Source organism: Giraffa tippelskirchi, chromosome 13 (assembly GCF_054371585.1).
Source record: "Giraffa tippelskirchi isolate mGirTip1 chromosome 13, T2T-mGirTip1v1.2.pri, whole genome shotgun sequence".
Taxonomy (NCBI): Eukaryota; Metazoa; Chordata; class Mammalia; order Artiodactyla; family Giraffidae; genus Giraffa; species Giraffa tippelskirchi.
In genome coordinates this window covers 121,073,417-121,101,163 of record NC_137287.1, presented here as the reverse complement: position 1 = coordinate 121,101,163, position 27,747 = coordinate 121,073,417, and the positions used below count along the sequence as shown (strand labels likewise).

At 42.8% G+C, this 27,747-nt stretch overlaps 1 protein-coding gene across 1 annotated transcript in view; it reads right to left on the bottom strand.

Moving 5' to 3' along the window:
• Positions 1-16,418, bottom strand: part of TSHZ2 (teashirt zinc finger homeobox 2) — a 909,619-nt gene extending 893,201 nt beyond the window's left edge. The window contains exon 1 of the mRNA XM_081557269.1: positions 16,285-16,418. The gene's annotated coding sequence lies outside the window, so the exon portion shown is untranslated. The remainder of the gene's footprint in view (positions 1-16,284) is intronic.
• Between the last annotated feature and the right edge of the window lie 11,329 nt (positions 16,419-27,747).

Here is a 27,747-nt window from a genome sequence, read left to right as displayed (position 1 = left end):
GAAAAGCATTGTTTTAAGGGTGCATTGAGGGATAAAGGACAACACAGACTGCCCAACGTGAGTTAAAACAACACCAGCAAGATTAGATGACAGTCACAGGAGGAAGGCATAATGGTTAAAAACAGATTCTGTCAGACAGATATGAGCAAAGACTGACTCAGGAAGCCTTAGAGATCTCAAGGAGGTGTTAGTAGATCTACATTACGAAGTGGTAATATTTAAGGCTATTCACCAATGTTTCAGTGCCTCTCCTTTCAGGAAAATGATATAACTGCACGCCCCTGCTGCTTTCAAGTTCAACATACTCCTAGGACTGGCTTTAGCCTATGGAATATGCTGAACAGAAGTGGAATATGTCACTTTCATGGTGATACCGTTTGAAGAAAATGAATAAACAGCCATGTCCTCTTAAGTTCCTCTGCCATGGCAACCAAAAACCACGCAAGTGCAGAGCCTCTGTCAGCCAGCTTCTCGCAGTGAGAAGAGCCCCTGGCTAACTTGAAATCAACACAGAACATGAGCAAGAAATCAACCTTTGTTGTTCATAAGCCACTAAACGTGGGGGTGGTTTATTACCGCAGCACAACCTAGCTTATCCTGGCTGATCCAAGTCGACTGAGTCAGTCTGCGTGGATATCCTAGGAAAGCTGTAGGACCCAGGGATCTCAGAGATGTTTTAAAGATATTTTCTAAATAACAGAGTCCTCTGAAGGAACTAGCAAGAGAGTGTGCTTTCAGATGCCAGATTGAACAGATGAGAACATAAAAGCAGTAAATTCAGCCCTAAGGATTCTGGAAGGTAAGGCAACCATCATGACAGGTGTACTTGTCTTTTTCTGACAGGAAAAACTATACACCTTCATTCAGAGACAATACTTTTTATCCCCCTAGAACTAAATTCAAGCTGGATTTGTCCTCTGGGGATTTGTTTAAAGGATGAGTAGCAGAGTGAACAACATCTCCCGCCACAAAATCACCGGAATGCTGTAAAACTGCAGAGTCCTTTCAGTGAACCCGTTCAGGAGGAAAAAGCGTCACTGAAAATGGTGAGCCAGTGAAGGCATTTTTCAAGAAAAGCTAAGACAATGTGGACCAAGCAAGCTGCTTTCAGATGACCTAAGGCAGGGTTACCCAACTCTAGTGTTGGCAAAACATTTTCATAAGGTTTTGCTCATGGCCACTTGCTCCCTGTAATATTTAGTTACTAAATATTTTCTTTAAATTGATTCCATTGATTTACTTCATTAGATATATTTTAAAAGAAAAAAATTGATTTGAAGAGTATAAACTAAACACTAGTATCATTAGCCATACATATAAATTAAAATCCTCATAACAATACATACATATGAAAACAGAATAATGCATAAAATTATCCCATTTTATCTGGAGAATGTAATTTGCTAAAGTTTATAAGCCCGAGGCTTGCCTGTGGATAAAGGGAGACTTAAAAAATGATAGCACCAACCTGAGTCCTTCTCCTTCACTAACCAGAATTAATGAGAATTATAAAGAGAATAATCTTAAGACTAAACAATTCAATGCACTACCAAAAGTCACCTCAAGTATTGTTTGTGGCGTGTGTCCCACATCTGGGGAGATGCTGTTGTGCTGGCCATGAAAATGAGCCTCTTAGCTTCCTGACAATGGGGAGGTACACGAGGGACAAACTCAAGTGCTGTACTGTGAAATCCACACTCCCACAGAGACCCTGATCCCAGCCAGTGCGGTGCTGAGTCACTCAGTTGTGTCTGACTCTTTGTGACCCCATGGACTGCAGCCCGCCAGACTCCTCTGTGTACGGGATTTCCCAGGGAAGAATACTGGAGTGGGTTGCCATTTCCTGCTCCAGGGGATCGCCCCGACCCAGGGATCGGACCTGAGTCTCTTGCAGCTGTCTCCTGTGTTAGCAGGTGGGTTCTTTACCATGAGTGCCACCTGGGAAGCCCTCCCAGCCAGTGACTGAGGCCTAATACAGAGACGGTATGGCTGTCCCAGAGATGGAGCTGTCCTCCGACAGGTCACTCTGGCTCACCAGCTTTTGTCAAACATCCTTAGAACTGCACTGCACTGAGGCTTCCTTCCATCCCACATCTCTCCTCCACAAGGACCAGAGCCACAGCGCAGACTAGCAGCCCTCCCAACATCTCTCCAGGACCCTCCTCATTTTCTTAATAGGCTCATGTAGGTCTACCCCTACCTCTGCGTCTCAGAGAACCTCGACCCGCCTGTTGACCTTCCGAATGGCATCTTCTGAAGACAAAAGGAACTGGCAGGGGGATGCTCCACTAACTTGTTTTGTCCAAGCAGCAGCTATCTCAAGTAAAGCTCAGTCTACTCTTCCCCAAAGCAGACACACAACGACAGCCTATACTGTGGACTCAAGTAAAAGCTGCCAAGATGTGTGTACAGGGATTAGGGAAGACAAAGCTGACATTTTGTGGTAGAAGTTTAAGAGCTCACTTCTATTCTTCTGTCAAGCATTAAGCAAACATCCACTTGTGTGTTAAGATCCAACTCAAACACAACCTGCTCTGAGAAATTTTCCCCAACCTGACCAGCACAGGTCCTTTCTGTCTCTGCCTCCCCAAAATGCCCCGTTAGCCCTTTCTTTCCTGAAAATACTCACCACAGTACATTGCAATAAGAGTCACATTTTATGATTCTTATCAGGTTGAAAAGTCAGAGCCTAGAGCAAAGACTATATAAGGAAATTTTTTCTTTCAAAATCCCCTAAAAAGGTCCCATGATACAAACGGACATACACTTTCTCCATGAGTCCATTATAGCTAGTTTTTCCTCCAGCATTGGAAAAATCATTGTGTCTTTGGTTAAGCACCTCATAAAATAGTTGGCTTGCATTTAAAGACCACATTGCATGAAAAATAGAAAGATGTTGAATTTTAACTGCCAGAATCACCTTCCACACAAGAAGATGTCCCATGAGAGGATCACTGAGAAAACCCCAGTTTCTTATCCCCACCTCACACTCCATCTGGAGTCAGCATTCATTGAGTTGAATGACAACTCTGACTATTTAAATAATTCTTTCTCTTCCTTTGCATACTTTGCATATGGCTGACTTCACAGAGGTTAAAGCCAGTACCTACTATAATACCTGTCTCGATAGAGTCCACTTGACTGGAGGCTTCCTAACATCTACCACCGTGTGTGTACACAGCTGGTGTTAAATACCTGAGGGAGCAAGGGGTGGCCAGAGAGAGAGGGGAAGAGAAGAGATGCAAGAAATGGACACCAAGCAAATTCATTCCTTGACGGTATCTTAGGTTGGTTTTCCCCAGAAGGAGACCCCCAAACAAGGGTTTGAATGGAAGGTGATCCTAGGAGCAAGCCCCCCATTGAACGAGCAGGTGGCCGCTGCGGGCACCTGGGGCTCACTCCCGCGGAGAATTTCTGTGCTCACCGTGGAGCATACGTCTCCGATATGAGTCAAGGACGCTGGAAGATTTATCCAGCCACTCCCCCTGCAAGCACAGACTAACACTCCCATGGTGAGAGAAATCCCTCGGGCTGAGATGTGAGATGGGTGAGAACCGAGGGAGCACAGATGACACGCAGACACACCTGGTCACAGAGGAAACGGTGTGCTGTCACTTTTATTTCAATCTACGCTCCTTTTATCTCCACTGAAAATAAATTTACTCTAATTCCAGATGTCCATTAGAGCAAGGACACCAGAATTCAAATACCTTGGGATTCTGATGTTTTTTTCCCTTGCAAATCATGTCTTTATGACTGCAATTTAACAATGAGCCCAAACTATGTCACCTGTGTCTCTCATGGGCCATCTCTTTGTAATTGTTGTATGAATGAGTGCTTTGGTTTTACAGCAATTTTTGAAATTAAAAAAAAAAACCTATTTGTAACATTCTAATTTCACTCATAGTTTAAATGTGTATAGATATATAAACTAAATCTATAAATTTGTACAGTTTCCAGCAACTAGTTGCACCATATTCTTGACTGTTAACATCATTCACATGTAAATGTTTACACTAAGCAGAATTTTCTATCAGTTAAAACAAATCTACAGAGTAAAATCAAGATTTTACAATCTTGAAAAGAATTCTCTCTCATCATCCATTAAGAAGTTTTCATGAGGAAATGTTTGTTAAAGGTAGAAGTTAAAGATCACAAGATCATGAGGCAAGCAGCCTTTCCTTTAAATTCGCACATACATGCCAACAGCTGAGTATTATAAATAGAGGGCTAGAGAAGCTAGAAGACAAATTACATAATTCTGATTCAATGCCCTGGATTTGGGCAGCCTATTCTGAAATTGTGAAAACCAAAATGGAGACTTTTCTTCTACGAACAATAGAAAATGGATTTAGAATACTTATGGGTTTTTTTACATTTTTGAGCATCTGTATTTCCTAGCCTATTCTTTGACCTTAGCTCCAAATCAAGTTTTTCCCTGCAAGTTTTTATGCAGATAGTGCACTGGAGTACTAATTCTCCTCATTAAAACCCCAGTCCATGTCAGGGTCCAGTGTGTTGCAAAGTTCAAAAAGATATGCTTTCCTTTAAGGAAAAGCTGAAATTCCTGATGTTTTTATTTGTGCTGGTGAGAAGGAAAAGGTGCGCTCACTCCCTCTGGGTCGGTGCTTTGACCTTCAGCAGCCCTTCATGACGCCTCCCTTCCTTGAGGGTCAGATCCCTGCCCTAGCCCCTCACCACTGTCTCACAGAGCCTTTCTTAAACAAGGCCGGTTCTGAAAACTCCCAGATGCTTCCGTTATCTTAAGGAACGCTCTCATGCATTTTGTGGTAAATTTGTTTCTATTGTGAGCACTCCCTTGAAACAGGATGGACCCTCAGCCAAGACCTGGTTTGAATATGAAGCCTCACGACACCGCACACTGCCGAGGAGGGACGAGGAAGGAACACAAATTCAAACGGCGGGGAGGCTCTCAAGGAGGCCCAAAGGCCTTGCGAGAGCCGGGAAAGACAACTGGGCCCACAAGAGGGTTTCCATCTGTAGCTTAAACTTCTGCTGGCAACAAAGTAGGAATTACCTGGGCTTTCTTATCAGCTTGCCCAGGTGTGGGGCAGATGGAGAAGGGTGGATGAAGCAAGAAAGTGGAGTCAGACTCTTCATCACAGCTTTCCTGTTAAATCAGATTTTCATATACTCATAAAATCATAATAGATGACATAACTGACAGTTATTAGGGTATTTACTGCATACCAGCCAGGCCCTATTCACACACCATTTCACTGAATTCTCACAAACACCTGAAGAGTCAGTGCCTTTGTATGAGTTCCCCCCAAAGGAGAAAAGGAGTCATCTCTTTGAGAAGTTAGGGAAGGAACAGAGTAAAGGAAAGGGCTTCTCTGGTGGCTCAGTCAGTAAGGAATTTGCCTGCAATGCAGGAGATGTGGGTGTGATCCCTGGGTCAGGAAGATCCCCTGGAGAAGAGCACGGCAACCCCCGCCAGTATTCTTGTCTGGAGTATCTCATGGACACAGGAGCCTGGCGGGCTACAGTGCATGGGGTCACAGGGACTCGGACACGATTGACGCAGCAGATCATACACACACCCCTAGTGAAGGAAAACCTAATAAAAGTGCTATATCAAGCTAGTTACCACTGTGGGGGTCTGGAACTCAGTATAACTCAGGACCTTTTGAGAGACTCGTGGGACATACTCAGTGATGTCCTCCTGGGGGGTTAAGGCAGCTGTTCATCCACCAACTTCCATCCTCACTGTTGGGAGGTCACCAAACCTGGGGGCATCACCTCCAGAATTCCCAGGGGTGCAGATAAAACCTTCCAGCAGAGAGATGCTGGTGCCCGAAGTGAGAAGCCATCAGCACGTATGGGAACAGTTGTCTGATCAGAAGAGCACTTGCAAGGTGCAGCCATGGAGACACGGCTACCTGCAGAAAGAAGCTAGTATTATCCTCATTTCACAAATGGGGATATGAAAGTTCAAAGAGGATACAGAAGGCTTTCCAAGATCACTAAAGAGTGGGAACTAAAACCCAAGGCTGTATGACTCCTGAGCCATATTCATATGCGAAGTGGGCTGATACAAAAGGGCACTGCTACTAGAGAATGCAAATGGCCAACAGAACCATTTGAAAGAAGTTCATGAAATCTGATGGAAGTCAGTCCAATTCCTGGAATATCTTAGTCTCCATAAATATGGAATGAGAATGATAATAAACAGTTATCTCCTAGATAATCTCCAGCTATCTCAGCATACACACTCACACACACACACACTCACACAGAGGAGGATTTGAACAAGGATGGAGAATGGTCCGGCGGTAATGCAGTCAGAACATTTGGTCAGCATGTCATCTCTGAGACAGGCTTTTTCTTGGGTGCTGTGTCCACTTAAGGAGCCAGGAACTCTCCAGATACTAAGGAGCCAGGAACTCTCCAGATACTGAGTATCCAGGAAATGTGGGTTTTATTTGACTTGGGTTTTTACTTGCTTTCCTTTAACCCAGTCTTTTGCCTAATCAAATCCTTGAGTAAAGAACTGTGCTAGGTAGAATTCTGCTGATGCTTGTAGAAAGTCTGACACTGAGAAAGACAAGTCTTGTAAATCCCATCTGCAGAGTGATCAGAGATAAACAATAAACCCAACCTGGACCTGACTGGACTAATTTTCTTATCTCATATATACACATGGTGCTTGTGTGCGTGCTAAGTCGCTTCAGTCGTGTCCAACTCTGTGTGACCCCATGGACTGTATAGCCCACCAGGCTCCTCTGTCCATGGGATTCTCCAGACAAGAATACTGGAGTGAGTTGCTATGCCCTCCTCCAGGGGATCTTCCTGACCCAGGGATCGAACCTACATCTCTTGCATCTCCTACACTGGCAGGCAGGTTCTTTACAACTAGCGCCACCTGAGAAGCCCATACATATGGTACACACATATTTATATATTTTTCATTTATATATATATAACCAATATATTTTTGTATCATATAGTTGTTTGGATTCCCCTCAAAAGGGCAACCTGAAGGATTTGGGTGCACGGAATACTTTTATTTTGAAAGTTTAGGCAGAAATCAGTGAAAGATTGGGAAAGTGACATGAAAAAGGTAAGAATGCATTACCACTGGACCATTCTCCATCCCTGTTCAAATCCTCCTCTGTGTGAGTGTATGTGCGTGAGTGTGTATGCTGAGATAGCTGGAGATTATCTAGGAGATAACTGTTTATTATCATTCTCATTCCATATTTATGGAGACTAAGATATACCAGGAATTGGACTGACTTCCATCAGATTTCATGAACTTCTTTCAAATGGTTCTGTTGGCCATTTGCATTATGAATAATTAATACAATGAAAATCAACGTTCCAAGACCAGGCTTGGGATATCAAATGTGAGGTTTCCTAAATGTTCCCACATCCACCTACTTATCCACAAAAATCACCACAACCCTGATTTAAAGTCACTGATTCAATACAACTCCCTCAAAAAGGTTTTTTTAAATAATTTATTTCTTTTTAATTAGAGGATAATTGCTTTACAATATTGTGTTGGTTTCCGCCATATTATCAACATGAATCACCCATAGGTATACATATGTCCCCTCTCTGACAAGAGTCCCATACCACCCTATAGAGATATCTTTGGACACTCAAGCAAAAAGAAAGCAAGTAAGGCAGAATATGGGGCTTCCCCGGCGGCTCAGTGGTAAAGAACCTACCTGCCAATGCAGGAGATGCGGATTCCATCGCTGGGTTCAGAAAATACCTTGGAGAAGGAAATGGCAACCCAGTCTAGTATTCTTGCCTGGGGAATCCCATGGACAGAGGAGCCTGGTGGGCTACAGTCCATGGGGTCACAAAGGGTTGTTTAGCGACTAAGCAACAACGAGGCAGAATACGCACTAAAAAGAAAACCTTCTATTCTGCTAGCTAAAACCGTCATCCACAAACTGCTTATCAGGTGTTTTTCTTTTAATAAAGCAAATCTTCAGAGAGTTTAGCTTAGAAATAAATCTTCTTTCATCAGAGGCTATTTCTATCTCCCTTTAACACCAAGTAACACCTTCACCTTCTGTCTTTTGTGTTTTCTTTTTAACAGATTCTGCAGTAAGTCAGGGTGAGATGAGTGTTACCATCCTACCCTGATGAGATCCTCCAAGCTGAGCCCGCATTTGTGCTGCATCTTGAGAAAGAGAGGTATGCCCTGGAGGCATGCACGGGATGCTATGGTTAATTAACTAATTTACTCAATCAAGTTTAACAGTGGTTTTAACTTTAATGAGACCATTACATTTTAATATGGAAATAACAGCCTTGTATCCATAACAATCCCCACAGTCCGCAAATCCGCCTCCCTCTTCCGCCCACCGCGCCCCAGAGTTGACGTTGATTTGTGAACCTGAACGCCTGAGTGTAACATCCAGAACTTGTAATACGCATGTACAGGGTCCATTACAGACACAGCCCACATCAGCCACCGTTCTGCCTTCTGGTGGCCCCCGACGTACAGTCTGAACACACACAGCAGTTGTTCCTCCTGATGAGAGCCCAAGTTTTATCAATGGCAGGGTCCTTTCAAGATGAAAGCGCAGTGGGGGCTTTGGATACCCAAAACTGGTATGAGTGAGGAAGAAAGGTAGATCAGATCAGAAAAATCCCAAAGGAGAGAAGTTAAAGGAAATGACCACACATGCCACCTGGGTTTCTATTGTCTTGGGCAGACTTACCCTCAAGCTGCCACCCCCAACTTGGGTTGCATTTAATTGGGCTCCTCTAAAGGCCAGTAAATCATTAATATAATGGCTTTCAGAGCTCTTCTGATTGAGAATTTTTTTTTTTTATTCCAGATACAGTACTTTGGAAATTAACTACAAAAAGTTTTACAAGATGGTGAAGGTAATGAATCATGAATCCTGTAAGGGTAAACCCAGCACGCTGAGACCAAACGCAGCTGTCTTATATTTGCTCTGTATGCAGTTTGCTACCCGTAATTTTGTCATCAATTTTCATCTTTTGTTTAAACATATTTGTCTTTTGGACAAGATAGGTCATATTTCATAGGTTTGATGAATTTTCTCCTTGGTCCAGTTTTACAGAATTTGCACTTAATTAATTGCCCAACCTTTAATTCGACAGACTGTTTTTAATGGCTATGTAGTTTCAAAAGCATATACACAGTGGAATTTCGAAAAAGTAATTGTTTTTGTGTCACTTCCAAAGAAATTCACAATTATTAAAATGTGTAAATAATTTGTCAAATGCGCAATGGGCAATAATTAGGAAGATATCAAATAAACCTTTAATGGATATTTTTAATTCGGCGTTCAGCAGGAGTATTTTAAATAATGCAACAAAATATGTCATTTCTTGCCTCAGGACTATAGAAGCCAAATCCCAATGTGAAAATGCACCTTTCAATTGCAGAGACTGGGTCATAATAGAGGTGACACTCATAAAAGATTTTCTAGGTCTTAGCAGAGCCGTAAATAGGGAGCTCCCCCCTCAATCAGGCAGACAGCACAGAATCCAAAAATCTGCCTATCAAAAGCATCATTCAAGCCACAAGGCTCTTCTGTGCCTGGTAAAAAGCAGGCAGGAAAAGAAGAGACAAAGGTCAGTTGTCAATTCTTTATAAATGTGATGGTGCTGTCAGTTTGCAAAGAACTACCATGTTTCCCTAGCAACTTTGTGTGCGCAGATGCATTTAGTACATTTTTTCCCCTTGTTATTTTCAGACCGTCTTTTTGTACCATGGACTACTTCGAATGTATTCTTTCAGTTACACAGGTCTTTTTATTAAGAGGATTAGAGCCTGACATTTTTTGGAAAGGAAGTTTGCTCAATTTGGGGCCATAAAAACCAGAGTTGAGTCTTTAGTCAGATTGCAGATAAAAAGCAGGAGGGAAAAAAGCTGGGTTAGAGAAAATGCATTAGACCAAGAGAAAGCTGAAAGGATCCAGTTTCTAGAAACTGGAACCTGAGAGCCCATGACATTCCTGAAAGGTACTTTGTCATCACTTTGAAAGAAAGGTTAAGCAAAGCTTCCGAGAGGACTCCACCCTGTCTTTTTATGTTCCTCCTTCGATTCTGTGATTGTTTCCGAGCTTGGAGTCAAGATTTAATTTTGATTCATCTGTCCCTCCTTGTTTATTAGTGGCAGGGAAAGGACATTGACCGAGCTCTGCTGTTTTATTAATTCATCCACAACATGGACTGGACACTGACGCATTACCAGGCACTGTCCTGTGCATTCCGCAGGGGTCTGCAAAGGTTCTGTCGAGTGCTAGCTAGTAAATACCTCAGGATCTGCAGCAGGTCATACAACCTTTGTCGCAACTCCTCAACTCTGCTCGTGGGCTATAGCGGCCACAGATAGGCCATGAAAGAATGGGTGTGACGGTGTGCCAATAAAGCTTTCCATATGGACACCAAAACTTGAATTTCACATAATTTCCACGTCACTGAATATCATTCTTTTGATTTCTTTCAACCATTTTTAAAAAGTCTTAAAAGCTTGTTTTGTATGTCTGTGAGTCTGTTTCTGTATTGTAAATACACTCATTTGTATTATTTTTTAGATGCTACATGTAAGTAATATCATATAACCCTTGTTTTTCTCTCACTTATTTCACTCAGTGCAATAATCTCTAGGTCCATCCATGTTGCTGCAAATGGCAATATTTCATCCCTTTTTAGTTACCAAAGGGGAAAAGGAGGAGGAAGGGATAAACTAGCAATATTGGATTAACAGATATATACCACTACGTATAAAACAGGTAAACAAAAGGGATTCACGGAATAGTGTAGGGAACTCATATAATATCTGTAACAACCTATAATGGAAAAGAATCTGAATATATTATGTAACTGAAACTAACACAATATTGTAAATCAATTCTAATTAAAAAAAAAAAACAGGAAAAAGGAGGGGGAATAACAAAAAATACAAAAGAAAAAGTAAAAAGCATTGCTGGATCTGTCCCTTGGGCCAGGTTTCCTGACGCCTGGTATAGAGGCAGGGGTTTGCTGTCATGACCCTGACAATATGGAAGGGACCCAGTAAACGCATAAAAGAATGAAACAAGATGACACCAGGTTAATTTAAGTGAGGTGAAGGAAATAAAACAGGATGGTAAAAGCTTCCTGGGCAGCGCTGACAGTAGAGAACCTGCCCGACAATGCCGGCGACATGAGAGACGTTGGGGAGGTCTCCTTGAGGAGGGCATGGCAACCCACTCCAGTATTCTCGCCTGGTGGGTGACAGTCCAGAGGGTCGCACAGAGTCGGACACAACTGAAGCGACAGCGCGCAGCACAGCACAACGCAGGGACTGAGAGAGGGCTGTAGAGAGAGCCGTCAGGAGGGACCTCTGAGACCCGACCAACCAAGTCTGTCATTTCTGTGTATCGTCTCCCCCTCGGCATCTCCGACTGCACCTCTAATTCTGTAAGTCAGCTGCACTTACACCTAATCAGTAATTCCTAGAGTTACCCTGAAAGCATCAGAAAACAAAGCAGTTGACTCACCCGATTCTGTTATCAAAATTGTAGAATCTTCTACATATGCTAGTAAGAATAAACATACCTATTAATATTACAACTTTCTAGGTTCTGCGCTGGGAACACCTAATCCCCAGTCGCTAGGAGATAGGAGTTTTTAATGTGCAGCACTGTGGTTCAAAGCAAGGTATTTTGTTTTGTTTTTTTTAATTGAAAATAGTGCCATAACCTTAGGTCATTTCTTCTCTCATTTCAATACTCGTAGAGTCTAAATAATGGTACACTCTCAATTTAGAAACTTGAGTTGACTGGGCCTCTTTTATTTACATCCTATTGAATTAACATTACATGATTTTTCACAGCTGCTAATATTTTTTTTTTCAAGAGAAACAAAATTACTTCATGAAGGTTCTCTTGGGGAAAACAGACAATCATAAAGGGACTCAAGACTTAATTTGTCTTTTTGGGGATAGGCCAAAGGTGAACAATATTTCTGCTCTTCTCACAGTCAGCCAGCTTATTTCAGACCCCATGCCAAAGGATTCGATAGTACTTTTTACTTCCCTCAACTGGTTCTGCAGTGGGCTTTCCAACAGCTTTGATACCAGAAGCTGGAATAGCCTTTAGTAGTGTTGGAGCTTTAAGAGTTATTTTGCCAGTTGGTTGGTTGTGTCACAGGCAAAGTCCATTAACAATTCCTGGGAAATAAAAGTAGAATCTAGGTAATAATAGCTAACTTTTTCTTTTTCCTTTGTGTTTAGTCTGATTTCACTGGCTCACAGGGTACCCCATGCACCTGGCCCTTCAGACCAGTTTGCTCAAATTCATGTCCGTTGAGTTGGTGATGCCATCTCACTATCTCATCCTCGGATGCCCTAATATACCGGGGCCTTATTAGACTGTGCCAACCAGTTTGTATTCCCCCACCCTGCCCATGAAAGAAGCCAGTGGGAAATACCAGATGGTCCTGGACTGCAGGGCAGTCAGTGAAACCACTGAGGATACACATCCCAAAGTCCCCAGTCCCTATACCCTGCCGGCCACTCTGCTGGCCACCAGGACCCAGGTATTCTGTGTTAGATGTAAAAGATGTCCTCTTATGTATTTCATTAACCCCAGCATCACAAGAATTTTTGCCTTTCAGTGACAAGACCCAAACACAAAACAGAAATAGCAATACCGCTGGACTGTCCTGACCCCAGTGTTCAAAAATTCCCCCACTGTCTTTGAGGAAACTTTAGCTAAAGACCTAAAAGGTCTACATCTCCAGGAGGGAAACTTCTTCCAATTATGTAGACAATATTCTGATCACCAGCCCTCCAAAGGAGGCCTGTGACAAACATACTGTACCCACCCTGAACCACCTGGTCGATAAAGTGTATAAGGTGTCCAAGGAAAAGGGTCAAATATCACAAACTAGAATCCCCTGATGGCTAGGGGTAAACAATCTCCCTGCAATGCAGGAGACACAGGAAATGTGGGTTCAGTCCCTGGGTTAGGAAGATCCCCTGGAGGAGGAAATAGCAACCACTCCAGTATTCTTGCCTGAGAAACCCTATTCTTGCCTGGTGGGCTACAGTCCATGGGGTCACAAAGAGATGGACACAACTGAGCGTGCACATGCATGCATCACAAACTGGGGTAAGCCACCTAAGTCTCATTCTCACAGGTCAGAGAAGGCCATCCCAGGAAAGGAAAGAAGCCATCTGCAGCCTAGAGCCTCCTAAAACTAGAAGACAATTTAGAAGTTTACAAGGGATAACCAGGTTTTGCCATTTCTGGATTCACTAACTCTTGTCTAATGACTAGGCCTCTATGTGAAAAGTTGAAAGGAAAGGAGAATGATCCTTTTGAGTAGAATTCAGAATGCCAAAGGGCCCTTTCAAGAAATGAAAAAGTAATAACTTCAGATCCCTGCCCTGGCCCTTTCAAATTTAGATAAATCCTTTGACTTTAACAGTTAAGAGAGGAAGAGAATCGCCCTTGGTGTATTAGCTCAAAAACTGGGACCCCCTACTCAGGTGGTTGCTTATTTTCCAAAACAATTCAGTGGAACTTTAGGGGCTGGCCTCTGTGCCTGCAGGCAGCAGCAGGTACTGCTGGTGGTCTGGTGCTCAGTCGCTAAGTCCTGTCGACTCTTTGTGACCCCAAGGACTGGAGCTCACCAGGACTGTCCATGGGATTTCCCAGGCAAGCATACTGGAGTGAGTTGCCATTTCCTTCTCCAGGTGCTCTTCCTGACCCAGGAACCAAACCCAGGTCTCCTGTGTCTTCTGCATTGGCAGGCAGATTCTTTACCACTGAGCCACCTGGGAGGCTACTGTAGCAGCTACTACAATCCTGCTAATGGAGGCTGAAAAGTTAACAGTTTGGTCAGTCAACCAGTATACGGAGATGCCATGCCAGGTTCAAGCTTTAGTACATTTTAAGGGAATAGGGCAGCTATCCCCAGATTCAAGTTCAGGCTATGCCTCTAGACAACACTATGGCTACCATAAAAAATTGTCATATGGTAAATCCTGCCACCCTGATACCCACAGGACCCCTAGAGCATGATTGTATAGAAACCATATACACGATCTAGTCCAGTCACCCCAACCTGGGAAGTGAGCCTCTTCCAACCACCAAAAACGAGAGTTCACAGACAAGAGCAGTTTTATGAAAAGAAAAAACACTGGCTGGATATGCATGACCTCCCAGACCCAAGTCAGAGAAGCAAGAAGCCTGCCCCCAGGGACTTCTACCCAAGCAATGGAGTTGACAATCTTCACCGGAGCCTTAGAGTACATGCTAACGAAGATCTTCTATGTTTACACAGGTTTTCATTCTGTGTATGCCATCCTGCACGCACACAGGGCTATTTGGAAGGAAAGACTTACACTTGCTGACGAGACCAAACAGGCAAAACATGGCTTAAGCATACTGAAGCTCTTAGAAGCCGTATAATCTCCAAAAAGGGTGGCAGTGACTCATTGTAGGGGTCACCAAAAGGAGAGCACAGAGGCAATAAAGAGAAACAACAAGGCAGATGCAACTGCCAAAAAGATGGTCTTAGAACAAGTAACTCAGCAACCACCTCTCATACCATGAAGGCCAGATCCATTCAATTATTCCCCAATTAAAACAAAAGAAGAATTAAAGAAAGCCCGAAAATAGGGCTTCAACAGAGATCCAAAAGACCATGGGTAGCTAGTTAATGAACACAGACAATACTTTTTTACCCTAACTGCAGGTTGTCAAATCATCATGGATGCTCATCATCAAGGAACTCACTGTGGGAGGGAAGCTGCAGTGGCAAGTTAAGGCCATAGTAACTCCTGGCATGAAAAGGATAAGCAGCCCAATAGCTGAGACATGCCCCATCTGACAATGAACAACCCCAACACCAGACCCACCCGAGCCTTCCATAGTAGGGTCATTCAGACCAGAGGGACACATCCTGGAGAAGGCTGGCAGACTGGTTTCACCATTCTGCCAATAGTACTGGGCAATTTCAGGCATCTCTTGGTGCCAGTGGACACATTTTCTCTGGGTGGACAAAAGCATTCCCTGCTAGAACTGAAATAGCAGCTGAAGTGGCTAAGGCATTACTAAAAGCCCCAGGTGTGGGCTCCCAGGATCCATACAAAGCAATAATAGTCCAGCAATATCAGGTGATGAGGTAGATAAGTGTTCCAGGCATAAAATGAACCTTGTACTCAGCCAGGAGACAGCAACCTTCAGGAAAAGTAGGGTGATCCAATCAGACCTTGAAACCGGCCTTAGCTAAGCTATGTCAGGAAACTCAAGAAAATTGGATTATTAAGTTGCTTTCAATTAACATGTAACTGCTCCATGTAACATTAGCTCCAAAGGATAAGGTAAAGTGAAGTGCATTTGAACTCATGGATGGTAGACCCATTCCCCAAACCTGAAAGAGGAGACACCTTAGCCCGTTGGCATGGAACAACTCAAGTTTGCCCTCCAGGCAGGAGAAACCAGGAACGCGCTCATGGAATACAGTGACCAGGTGCTGCCCGCACCCACTGACCCGGCCCTGCACCCTCTCCAGCCGGGAGACCCAGTGCACCTAAAGCCCTGGAAAGTCAGCCACCCCCCAAGGCCAGCTCCCTCCTAAGAGAACGGACCCCACTCAGTGACCCTAACCACCCACACCCTGAAGTCACAGGGAGGGGTCACTTGTTGGGAACATCACACTTGAATGAAGGGTCCCAAGCCCCAACTTCCGCAGAGACGGCCTGGGGCAACAACCCCCTTGGCTACTCATGTGAACCTCCCTCTGACCTAAAGCTTCTCCTGAGAAACAACAGAAGTGTGACTTGGGGATCCTCAGGCCTGGGGGTTGGCAGGGAGCTTTAACACCAGGGCACGCTCACCCACTGGTCAAAGACTGAGACATCTGCTCTTTCAGGAAAAACTGGACATGCGACCATTATTCTCTTGCTAATACTTGGGCCGTGTATCTTAAATTTTCCGGTATCCCTTGTCTCCAGAAGGTTGGACACACGGGGGGAACATTCACCTCAAGGAGATGCACAGTCAGGGCCGAAACCCGGTGACAACCCGACAGATCTAAGGGCAGCTGAGGAGAAGCTCCACTCCTCCACCCAGGGCGCGGACAGCCCCACACTCAGCAGGAGGCGCAGACAGAGCCGGACACGCACCCCTCTGTGCCACTCAATGCCCCTCAGCTCCCCTCAGTCCCTCAAGAATGAGGAACAAGACAAAAGAGGAGGGGTTTGTCACCAGCAAAGCTCATTAACGAGTCCCAGGAAATAAAAATAGGAACTGGATAATAAAGTCTAACCTCTTTTTTTCCCCTCCTTTGTGCTTCATCTGGTGTCACAGGCTCACAGGCGGCTGTGTGCAGCGGCCGCAGCAGACCAGAGTTCCAGCCCCTCAGACCAGAGTTCCTGGTTCAAAATGGCCACCCCTCAGCGCACGTGCTGCACACGACACTCAACCCAAGATGGCGGCAGGGCCGCGTGCTGAAGGGCCGAGGGCTGAGACACCCGGCGCTGAGATCTAGAAGCCCCACCGCACAGCCCTGCCAGACTCCGCTCCCTGCAAATGAGACCCAGTAAAGCCCCACCCAAGCTCTATGAGTGAGTGGGCAGCTGGCGCCTCTTCATTCTCTGATGAAACAACAAGGCTTTCCTTTGCTTCTTAATGGAACTGGGTCTTATTTTATTGGCTCAAGCAACACAGGGCAGACGGATCTTTGTTGGGAACCAATGCAGAGGGTTGATAACAGCTGATTTTAATTTAGCAACTGTCTTGCTGTATGTCACTATTCACTGAACCCAGGGTAGGAAAGGCCAGAGCAGGGAAGCTGGAAGAAAACTCAAAGAGCCTCGGAACTGCAGACATGTGTGTTCTCTCCAGGCTGGCACAGCAGCCATAGCAGCAGCAGACATGCTGTATTCTCGCCTCTCGTGGTTGACCCAGAGGACGCTGCCATACCGCAGCCTCAGGGGCTTTTCAGGTGGAACTTATGTAAGTTAACAGAACAAAAGTGGCCCGTGGCTAACGGGGTACATCATGAGACGCATGCGCAGTGCTATCAGTGAGCTCAGCTGTTACCTAACCAAGTATTTTACAAAATGTGGAGTGCGGACATGAGGCCGTGGGGCGAGGGAACCTGAACGCCACCATCTTGGCTAATTTTCTCTTTCCCTATGGCAACTATTGTCATTCTTTTAAAGAGCTTCGCTGCCCTTGACACAGTACTTGCTATTTCTAATTCTGTGCCTTTTCCAAAATCACTCCTGCCTGTGCGCGCGCGCGCACACACACACACACACACGCACGCACATCTCTGTGCATCCCTCCGATTTCTTTCAACAGTCTATATCCATGAGCTGTTTTCAGACCCTGATCTAAATTTTCCTCCTTTGTAAAGTATTTCCACTACTCTTAGTAGAAGCTGTAAGAATTGTAAGGAAGACCTGCTTCCTCAGCCTGCTTCTGGCAAAGGTATAACTTAAGCTGAGTTACTCCATTTCCCTGCCTATAAAATGGATTTGTGACCTCTGTTCCCTACATCTCACACAGCTGTTGTTAGAATCAAATGAAATGACTTATGAAAAAACAATGGGAAAACCATAAAATTATAAAATGCTCATGGGTATCATCATTATTCTCCCCTATTGTAATACCATCAATACTGGGGGCTTCATTCCAAATGAGACCATGTTATTTTATGCTTGTTGACATGTCGCCTGTAACCAAGTTCAAATCCAACTATAAACTTACCAAGAATACAGAATTAAGTTCATCATTTCTTCTGTGTGCTTAGCATAATACTGTGCACACAGCAGGCTCCAAAATGTGACCCTTGACTGGAAGGCTAATCATTTCCAATGGCCTTTCTCATTGGCAGATGCTGTGGTTCGCTATTTGTCACCCTTGAAAGAGGATGGTGTCCCCAGATTCATTCTTTGAGGTAGGGTTCCCATGGTATATTCCTCTGAACCCAAGTTTCAGAAATGTGCAAAATAAGAATCTGTGGTTAAACCATCAGGGAGTGGGAGGCTTCCTGAACCCCTTTTTCAAAGTCAGGAAGATTGAGAGTATGATTAAGAATCCCAGAATGTCTGCTGAAAGGTAGACATCTTTGTTCACCCTGGGGTCTCACAAATTCATTTGAAGAGAGATGCCTTCTTTCCATTAGCAACTCTTTGCACCCGTGCTAAACAAGTGCCCCTCCAAAGTCACTTTAGGAAATTTTCTACAAACTACAGGTCATAAAATCAATTTAATGGACTAGAGAAGGGACTGCAAACTACAGCCCATGGGCCAGATCCATCTCACTGTCTGTTTTCATAGGAACTACAAGCTAAGAATGGTCTTTGTATTTTTAAAGAGTTGAACAAAATCAAAAGAAGAGATTTTTGTGATTAAAAAAATTACATGGAATTCAAATTTCAATGTCCATAAGTAGAGTGTTTTTGGAACACAGCCATGCCCATTCATTTATACGTTGTTTTTTTGCCTTCATATTACAATAGCAGAGTTGAGCAGTTTTGAGTCAGCCTTCAAAGCCCAAAATATTCATTATCTGGCCTTTTACAGACCCCTGAGCTAGACCAACACTTTTTGAAAATGAACTAGGAAAGAAGAGAAAACATGAGAGTACATCACATGTGGGAAGAATAACTAGTGTTTCACAGAACAGTTGCATCAACAAAATGCATGTATATTATATATGTGTGCACAGCCTGCAGCACAATAATTGTATTCATTCCTGTGAACAACTGGCAAAAAAAGGTTTTTTCAGTGATTCCAAAAGCAAGTTAAAACATACCTTTATCTTGTGCTTTCAACTCAAGGAGGTCTACAGTACTTAAGATCAAATAATAAGCAAACAAGAAAAGAAAGACAGAAGACTGATTAACAAATTCAGATACCCCACCAACTATGTTAGTACCTGCCTCCTGAGAAATCTGTATGCAAGTCAAGAAGCAACAGTTAGAACTGGACATGGAACAACAGACTGGTTCCAAATCGGGAAAGGAGTACATCAAGGCTGCATATTGTCACCCTGCTTATTTAACTTATATGCAGAGTACATCATGAGAAACGCTGGGCTGGAGGAAGCACAAGCTGGAATCAAGATTGCTGGGAGAAGTATCAATAACCTCAGGTACGCAGATGATACCACCCTTATGGCAGAAAGTGAAGAAGAACTGAAGAGCCTCTTGATGAAAGTGAAAGAGGAGAGTGAAAAAGTTGGCTTAACACTCAACATTCAGAAAACTAAGATCATGGCATCTGGTCCCATCACTTCATGTTGAATAGAAGTGGAAACCATGGAAAGAATGAGAGAGTTTATTTTCTTGGGCTCCAGAATCACTGCAGATGGTGACTGCAGCCATGAAATTAAAAGACGCTTGCTCCTTGGAAGAAAAGCTATGACCAACCCAGACAGCATATTAAAAAGCAGAGACATTACTTTGCCAACAAAGGTCTGTCTAGTCAAAGCTATGGTTTTTCCAGTAGTCATGTATGGGTGTGAGAGTTGGACAGTGAAGAAAGCTGAGCGCTGAAGAATTGATACTTTTGAACTGTGGTGTTGGAGAAGACTCTTGAGAGTCCCTTGGACAGCAAGGAGATCAAACTAGTCCATCCTAAAGGAAATCAGTCCTGAATATTCATTGGAAGGACTGATGCTGAAGCTGAAACTCCAGTATTTTGGCCACCTGATGAGAACTGACTCATTGGAAAAGATCCTGATGCTGGAAAAGATTGAGGGCAGGAGAAGAAGGAGGTGACAGAGGATAAGATGGTTGGATGGCATCACCGACTCGATGGACATGAGTTTGAGTGAACTCCAGGAGTTGATGATGAACAGGGAAGCCTGGCATGCTGCAGTCCATGGGGTCACAAAGAGTTGGACACGACTGAGTGACTGAACTGACTGACTGACCAACTATGTTGGGCTTCCCAGGTGGTGCTAGTGGTAAAGAATCTGCCTGCCAATGAAGGAGACATAAGAGACACAGGTTTGATCCCTCGGTTGGGAGGATTCCCTGGAGGAGGGCATGGCAACCTACTCCAGTATTCTTGTCTGGAGAACCTCATGGACAGAGGAACTTGGCGGACTATAGTCCACAGAGTCGCAAAGAGTCGGATACAACTGAAGTGACTTAGCACACATACACCAACTATGTCCACATAAAGCATCTCATTGAAGGTTCTTTTCCAACAAGGAAGAGATGAAATTCACCAAAAGACAGTATCAGTGATCCAGAGAATATGCTCCCTTGTACTTAGAAGTTTTATCAAAGGTTACTTACACCAAATCAAGCAGCGTAAAATATTCCTGTTGTTTTAACCTTAAAGAGGGCTTTGTTCCAAAAATATATTCAGTCATCCAAGACATGGTCATCAAATCCATAAAGATTTGGAGTAAAGAGATATGAGTGGACTGAGTAAAATTATCCCAGTAATAATTATAATAACTAGAAAATCAATCAATCAGATAAATTTTATAATAATATAATATTATATTATAATAATAAAATAATTATTATTATACCTAAAATAATAAAGTTTATTTAACACTTATGACCAAGACTTGTGCTAAAGCTCATTCATTTCACTCAGTCCTCAAAACAATCCTATCCTGTGGGGATAATTAACACCTTCACTCTCCAAGTGAAGATACTGAGGCATAGCAAGGCTGAATGACTTGCCTAAGGTCACCCAGAGTTAAAAATCAGACATGGGATTTGAATCCAGGCAGCAGGATCCCCAAATATGCCCTTTTGACCATTTCATGATATGTCTTACCATTTATCTGTCTCTGCTGGAAAAAAAAAAAACTGAACCAATTGAGTGACTAAGCTATAAAAAAAAGGTTTTATTATGAAAACTGTTTTATGGAGATGATGCTACAACGATCAAAATAATAAACACCACCCAATAACACATGTGCAACCTGGTATTGCCGGGAATGCAGCCATACTGTTATTGAATTGTCCTCAAACTTGAATTATAGAGGCACAGCTCAAATTATCCCCTTTGCCTGGTACTCAGCCCAAAAGACATTTTTTTTAATAAACATTGTGTGCTACCAAGCCATCTCATGCTGCACACTGCTGCGTGAAAGCTACAGCCCTCCTAACGTGATTCATCAGAAAAATCAAGGGGGAAAATAGTCGTGACCTGATATACTGAGCACTCTTAAATTACACGGCGACCACTTCCTGTGTAGTGCGGGGGAGACAGAAATGCAGAGGCTAAGTGCATCACAGCCTGGCACGTCTGTGAACTGGGGAGCGGGGCAGGTCACTGAACCACGGCGCAGCACCTCCACACATCCATCGAGACACGAGGTAACCCAGCCAGCTTGCCCGAGATGAAAGCCTGAGTAATTCAGAGAAGGCTGTAATTCTTTATCAAACATACAGTAAGTAGTTTTGTTGACACCTACATGACATTTCCAAGATGGCTGGAAAACCAGACCATTTGTTACACAGGATCTAGATCAATAGAGTGTTTGGAGGAAGATGAGCAGCACTTAAAAAAAAAAAAATAATTGAACAGGAGTGGGATAATTCCCTTCCTTATAACATTTCCAGTTTTATGTTTAAAATTCAACATTGAGGTTTTTGTTTTTTTTTTTAATGCAGCCATGGAGCCCAGTACAAGTCCATTTCTCTTCTTGGTTAGCATTTACAGAAGAAAATGTTTTTGATTCATTAGTCACACAAAAATATAATAAAGAAATGGTCAATTATTTTTCTCCTTTCTCTTTTTTCTTTCTTTTTTTTTTTAATGGCTGTTGTCAGTGTCACTCCGACAGGAGTCTGAAAAATTAAAACATCACTAGGCCTTACCGTGTGAGATTTAACTTTTGATAACAAAGTGGGTCACTGCTGTGCTATTTTAATCCTCCTTGTGAGTGTGCTTTCTTCATTGCTTTATACAGCGTATCTGATTCCCTCCAAAGCACCAACTAAAAAATCTATCCAGCTGTCATTTGCTGCCCGGTAACATCTATCATCACACAGCCTGGCAGGTCTAGTCTATGAGGCAGAGGGGAGAGGAGACAGGAGGCAGAGTCAAGGACTGTCACATGGGAGGGGAAAAAAACTTGTCACCATTATTTATGACTCCTGCTGGGACACATAATGGGACACATAAGCCTGTTTCTGTTTCAAGCACCCTTGCTCGGCTGCTCCCTTGTCCAAGTTGGACGCAGGCGGTTCTGCTTTACACATACCATTTCCTGAACAATGCCAAGCACTTGGGAAGTGACAGTGACAAACACTGGAGCTGGTGACTGTAGCTCTGTGGGCTGTTGTGAGCGTGCGGGTGTCAGTGATCAGGAGCTGCCACGTGAAGCCCCAGAGTCTTCCCTTCCCACTGCCTTTCTTCCTGGTGAAAGACTTCCTTCTTCCTCGTGGCTTTTAACTGCTGGGGACATGTGTTTAGAGAACAGGAAATTGTGAGATCCAGCCCTACTTTATTCTTCTAAGCCATGTTTATCCTTCCTGAGGAGCCTTCTGTATTCATTTGTTCTCACTTTACTCATCCCTACACACACAGAGCAAGAAACCAATTCCAAGATTTCAAGGGGAAGTGTCCTTTGGTTTCATGCCTGCTGAATGTCCATGTTTCTGAGCAGTTGGTTCAATTAACGTTCCACCGCCGGGTGTATTCATGAAAGCAAGTGCTGGATTAGATAGTAGTTTGGTCCAGTTCTGTAATCTAAGTCCTGCTCCAGGGCCCTTTGTTTTTAGTAGCCTCATAAGGGTTTAACCTTTGGCTCTTTGGAAAGACTTAAAGGAAACTCCATTAACAGTCCCTCCACCCAACAGACCACAGCAAACAGAAGAGCTGAACTTGCAACATATAAGATAATTACAGGTAAAATGGAGGTCTGGTCGAGGAGGTGACTTTGGCACTTACTGCAAAAGTAAGTGCAAAAGTAGGCACCCAGCCGGAGCCCCGAGGCACCTCAGCACACCTGCCTGAAACCTGCTGATGAAAAATGGCACAGACCTAAATTAAAGATACTAGGAGTAGAATGACCTATACCTACCCTGGAAGCCAAATCAGAAATTAATATGGGGAAGAAGGCAATCTACAAATAGAAGCACCCAGGAACATTGGAATTGCTCTGATTTTCCATTTAGAATTGGCCAAACCCAAACTCAGCCACCTTCGTTAGAAATATCACAGGAGGCCAAAATAAGAAAGAGAAAATGCTTTTGTTTCACTGGACTAGTCTCATTATGCGTGAGAACCAAAATGTTTAGGATGCAACTACTACCAAATAATACCATATTGTTGATAGACGTCTACATATCTGTCTCAACCCCCAAAGGGTGTCTGTACTAATTTAAGGAATGAAGAAGCTAATAGGGGTCCCCCAAGATTCCCCCTCTGACCAGGAATCATTTCTCTTCTGATTTGCCCTCTCCTCTCTACTGTCTTCACTTCCTCCCTGTCTGCATCGTCTGGGAAATCACAAAGTTGAAGTCCATGGGCACCACTGTGCCTGCCTATGTCTTGCTTGTCCACAAAGTGATTTTTTTTAACACGTTTAACTTGAATAACTTTAGGCTAAATATGGAGTCCAGATCACTAAAGAATTCATCATTTCTTCTCATATTCCGTTCTTTGCACATTTATGGTACCCATTTGGCCTCTGAAGACAGTTCAGTTTACAACACTTCTTTCCCTTCCTTTTAGATTGCTTCCCCATGGTGCTTTCATATATAGAATTAGGAAATAAACCTCCCCCAACACACACACACTTTTCTCAAACAAGCGAGGGACAGCCTCTCCCCTCCCCAGGCAGGAGCACTGTAGCATGAGTACTCCCCTCACCCCCTTCACCCCATCCCCATCTGGTTAGTGAGTTAGCAGAAGATCTGACACCAAAGAGACCACACACCCCCAGGCATGGAATCACTGCCTTGGGATTCCTACAGGCTCCCTGCTAAAAGATTCACATGCTCAACTTGCAGTGCAATAAATATCATTCCGATACAAACTTCACTGGAAAACATGCAACTTCCAATCCCACCATTTTTTAGAAAGACATTTATTCCACAGATATTTATTGAGCACCCACAGGCCAGGGATGGTGATACGGTAGTGAACAAGAACAACATAATTTCTGCTTTCAAGGCATTTTCTTCACGGTGACTCTTTAGTTACAGGAGTGGAATGTACATGGGCGAGGCAAATATAGGGTGTATAGTGACACATTTAACATGGAGGCCTGGCCCCATCTGGGGGATAAAAGAAGGTCTCTCCTGGGAAATGATGGTGAATCTAGATTTTTAAGGATAAGTAGGAGTTATTCAGATTAGTGGCTTGAGTGAATTATCTAGTGTCTGTTGGGAAGATTAAATGAGCTCATGCGGTAGGAAAGCACCATATAAACTACAAAAGTGTTAGTTGGTGGCATTGCAGAAAGGAGGAAAGTGACAATATACCTTCAGGGTCATTAGAGGTAAAAGAACAAAGGCTGTGGAGTCAGACAGTTCAAATCCTGACTCTGCCACTCACTCCCGATAGAGGTTAGGTGTTTTCTTAACCATTCTCAGTCTCAGTTCCTTTGCCATTAAAATTGAGACAATACTACCTGATTAATCAAAAAGGATTATGCACATAAACCCCTGTTGAATTGTCCCTTGCATATACGTAAAAGTGCTCGGTGAACTTAAGTTTGCTTTTTCTTGTTCTGTGTCTGACAGCCAGGCTAATGGATGGTGAGGGTTAAAATGTAATTAAGAATCATTGACAGAGAACCATCCAGAATTTCAAGATAAAGTGGCCAATCATACCTCGTATTAGAGCAGCACCTTAGCACTTCCACATTTATGATCTCATTCAGTCCTACGATAACCTTTTTTTTCCTTTTTTCTTTTTGACCATGCTATACAGCTCACAAGACGTTAGGTCCCCAACCAGAGACTGAACCAATGTTCTCGGCAGTGATAACGTGGAGTCCTAGCCATTGGACCACCAGGGAATTCCCCTGCAATAACCTCTTCAAGCAAGAAAGGCAGGAGCCTCTGTGCTCACTTAATAAATAAGAAACCATGAATTGAAAAGCAGCCTATTCAAGAGCTTCCAGATGCTGGGACAGGCCTGAAAGTTGGGTGCTTTGACACCTAAGGCACTGCTTTTCAACCACGACACACTCAGCTTTCCCAGGAGTAGGGTTAATTTATCTGTAGCTAGGGGTTAACAAACTATGGCCCAAGGGCCAGATCCAGTCCCTTGCCTTTTGTTACAAATAAAGTTTTACTGGAACACAGGCGTGCCCATTTATTTATGTATTATCTGTCCTTGCCTATAATGGCAGAGTTAAGTGGTCCTAAGAGAGACCATTGCAGGCAGCAAAACTGGAAATATTTATTGTCTAGTCTTTACAGAAAAAGCTTGCTAATCCCGATCTACACCACTTGTAACATGACAGCTCCAGAGTATGCATTGTCAAAATTAGGATGGAATAAGACACTTAATATGAAGTGCTAGTATAATAATTCATCAAAACAGGTTACCAAAGACAAGGTTTTCTGATAGTTTTAAATACCTCTGCTGCTTAAAAGGGCTTGTGGTATTATTAATTATCCTTTGAAATACTGCCATTTGCAGCAACATGGGTGGACTTACAGATTATCATACTAAGTAAAAAGTAAGTCAGAAGGAGAAAGACAAATATCATATGATATCAGTTATATGTGGCGTCTAAAATGTGACCCAAATGAACTTATTTACAAAACAGAAACAGGCTCACAGACATAGAAAACAAACTTAGAGTTATCAAAGTGGAAAGGAGGAGAGGAGAAAAAGTTAAAATTTGGAATTAGAAGATACAAACTACACACACACGCACATATGTAAAATATATAAACAAAAAGGTATGACTGTATAGCACAGGGAACTATATTTAATATCTTATAATAAACCATAAAGAAAAAGTATATATATATATATATAAATATAACACGATACTTTAACTATTCTTCAAAAAATAAAATAGAAAATAAATTATTCTTACTTTATGGTAATAATTTTTTCAAAGGCTTTTTCTATGAAGATACATGTTGAATAATATACAATGAAAATACACAATGTCTGGAATTTGCTTTCAAATCCACCCAAAATAAAAAGCAGATGAGGATGGTGATTAGTGAAGCAAAGATGAAATACAAGTGGCGAAATGTTGATAATTGTTGAAGCCGAGTGATGAGGTACAAAGGGGATCATTATACTTCTCTCCTTACTTTAGTATGTGTTTGATAATTTCCATAATAAAAAGTTATATTTAAACACGGAATTTCAAAAGGCTAGATTAACTTTTTTTCTTTGAAATCTCATCCAACTGTAACAATGCATGTTTTTATAGTTGCAGAATAATGTTTATTATCTGAAGATATGGCCCAAATAATCAACCACGTGATTTGCTTTCTCAGGAAAAGGAGTTCTAGCGCAACACCCTACAAAGAGCCCGTCATTTGCCCTTGATCTACAACGTTCTCTCTTCCTGCCCTCCAACTCGCTCTCTGCTTTCACATTTGCGCATGTTTTAACATGATATTAAATATTTAAAGAGTCATTTAAGGAACTAAAGTTCACTGCGGTTTGATGTCTTATAACCACAGAATAATGTTGTTCTGGTTGATCTTTGTCATCAGTAGAGACCAAAGGACTTTGGTGTATACAGTTTAGATGTCATTCTCTCCGGGTCGAGGGGTTCACTGGACGACAGTGCACTGGACTTGTGAGGCTGTCCAGTAGAATGAAATGAAAGAAGGAACCTCAGGCTTCTGGGTATTAAGTATTAGAGGCTGTACATTAATATTAATTTTGTTGATTAAAAATACTAGAAGTAGTACCATCTTATGCCTGAAAACCTCTCCCTCTTTGCCAGTGTGGAGAATCCTACAGTAATAAAGGTAAGTCTAAGGAACCTGAATATGAATCAGATCTTCAGATAAACATCATATTCTTCTCTTCATCACCTCCATCATCATCTTCATTTTTATTACCATTTTCATCCTCATCGCTTTCACCATCATCATCTCCATCATCTTCACCTTCTTCAGCATCATCTCCTTTATCATTTATACAGAATTAGCAATTTGCCAATCGCACATAACTTCTTTTGTTCTTCACAGCAGCTCTATGAAAAGTGAAAGTGAAGTCACTCAGTTGTGTTCGACTCTTTGCGACCCCATGGACTGTCCCCTACCAGGCTCCTCCGTCCATGGAATTTTCCAGGCAAGAGTACTGGAGTGGTTTGCCATTTCCGCTTCCTCTATGACATAGATACAACTGAAGTTACATCATATGTGAACTCAATCATGCTGCTGCTGCTGCTAAGTCGCTTCAGTCATGTCCGACTCTACACAATCATGAGAAGTTGGCAAAGACAAAAAAACAAAAAAGATCAAGAAATAAAAATAGTAATCTAATGACATATCTAATATACTATGAAATTATATTTTCATATGTGCTACCTTATGGAAGGAAGGTTATGACCAACCTAGATAGCATATTTAAAAGCAGAGACATTACTTTGCCAACAAAAGTCCGTCTAGTCAAGGCTATGGTTTTTCCAGTGGTCATGTATGGATGTGAGAGTTGGACGGTGAAGAAAGCTGAGCGCCGCAGAATTGATGCTTTTGAACTGTGGTGTTGGAGAAGACTCTTGAGAATCCCTTGGACTGCAAGGAGATCCAATCAATCCATCCTAAAAGAGATCAATCCTGGGTGTTCACTGGAAGGTCTGATGTTG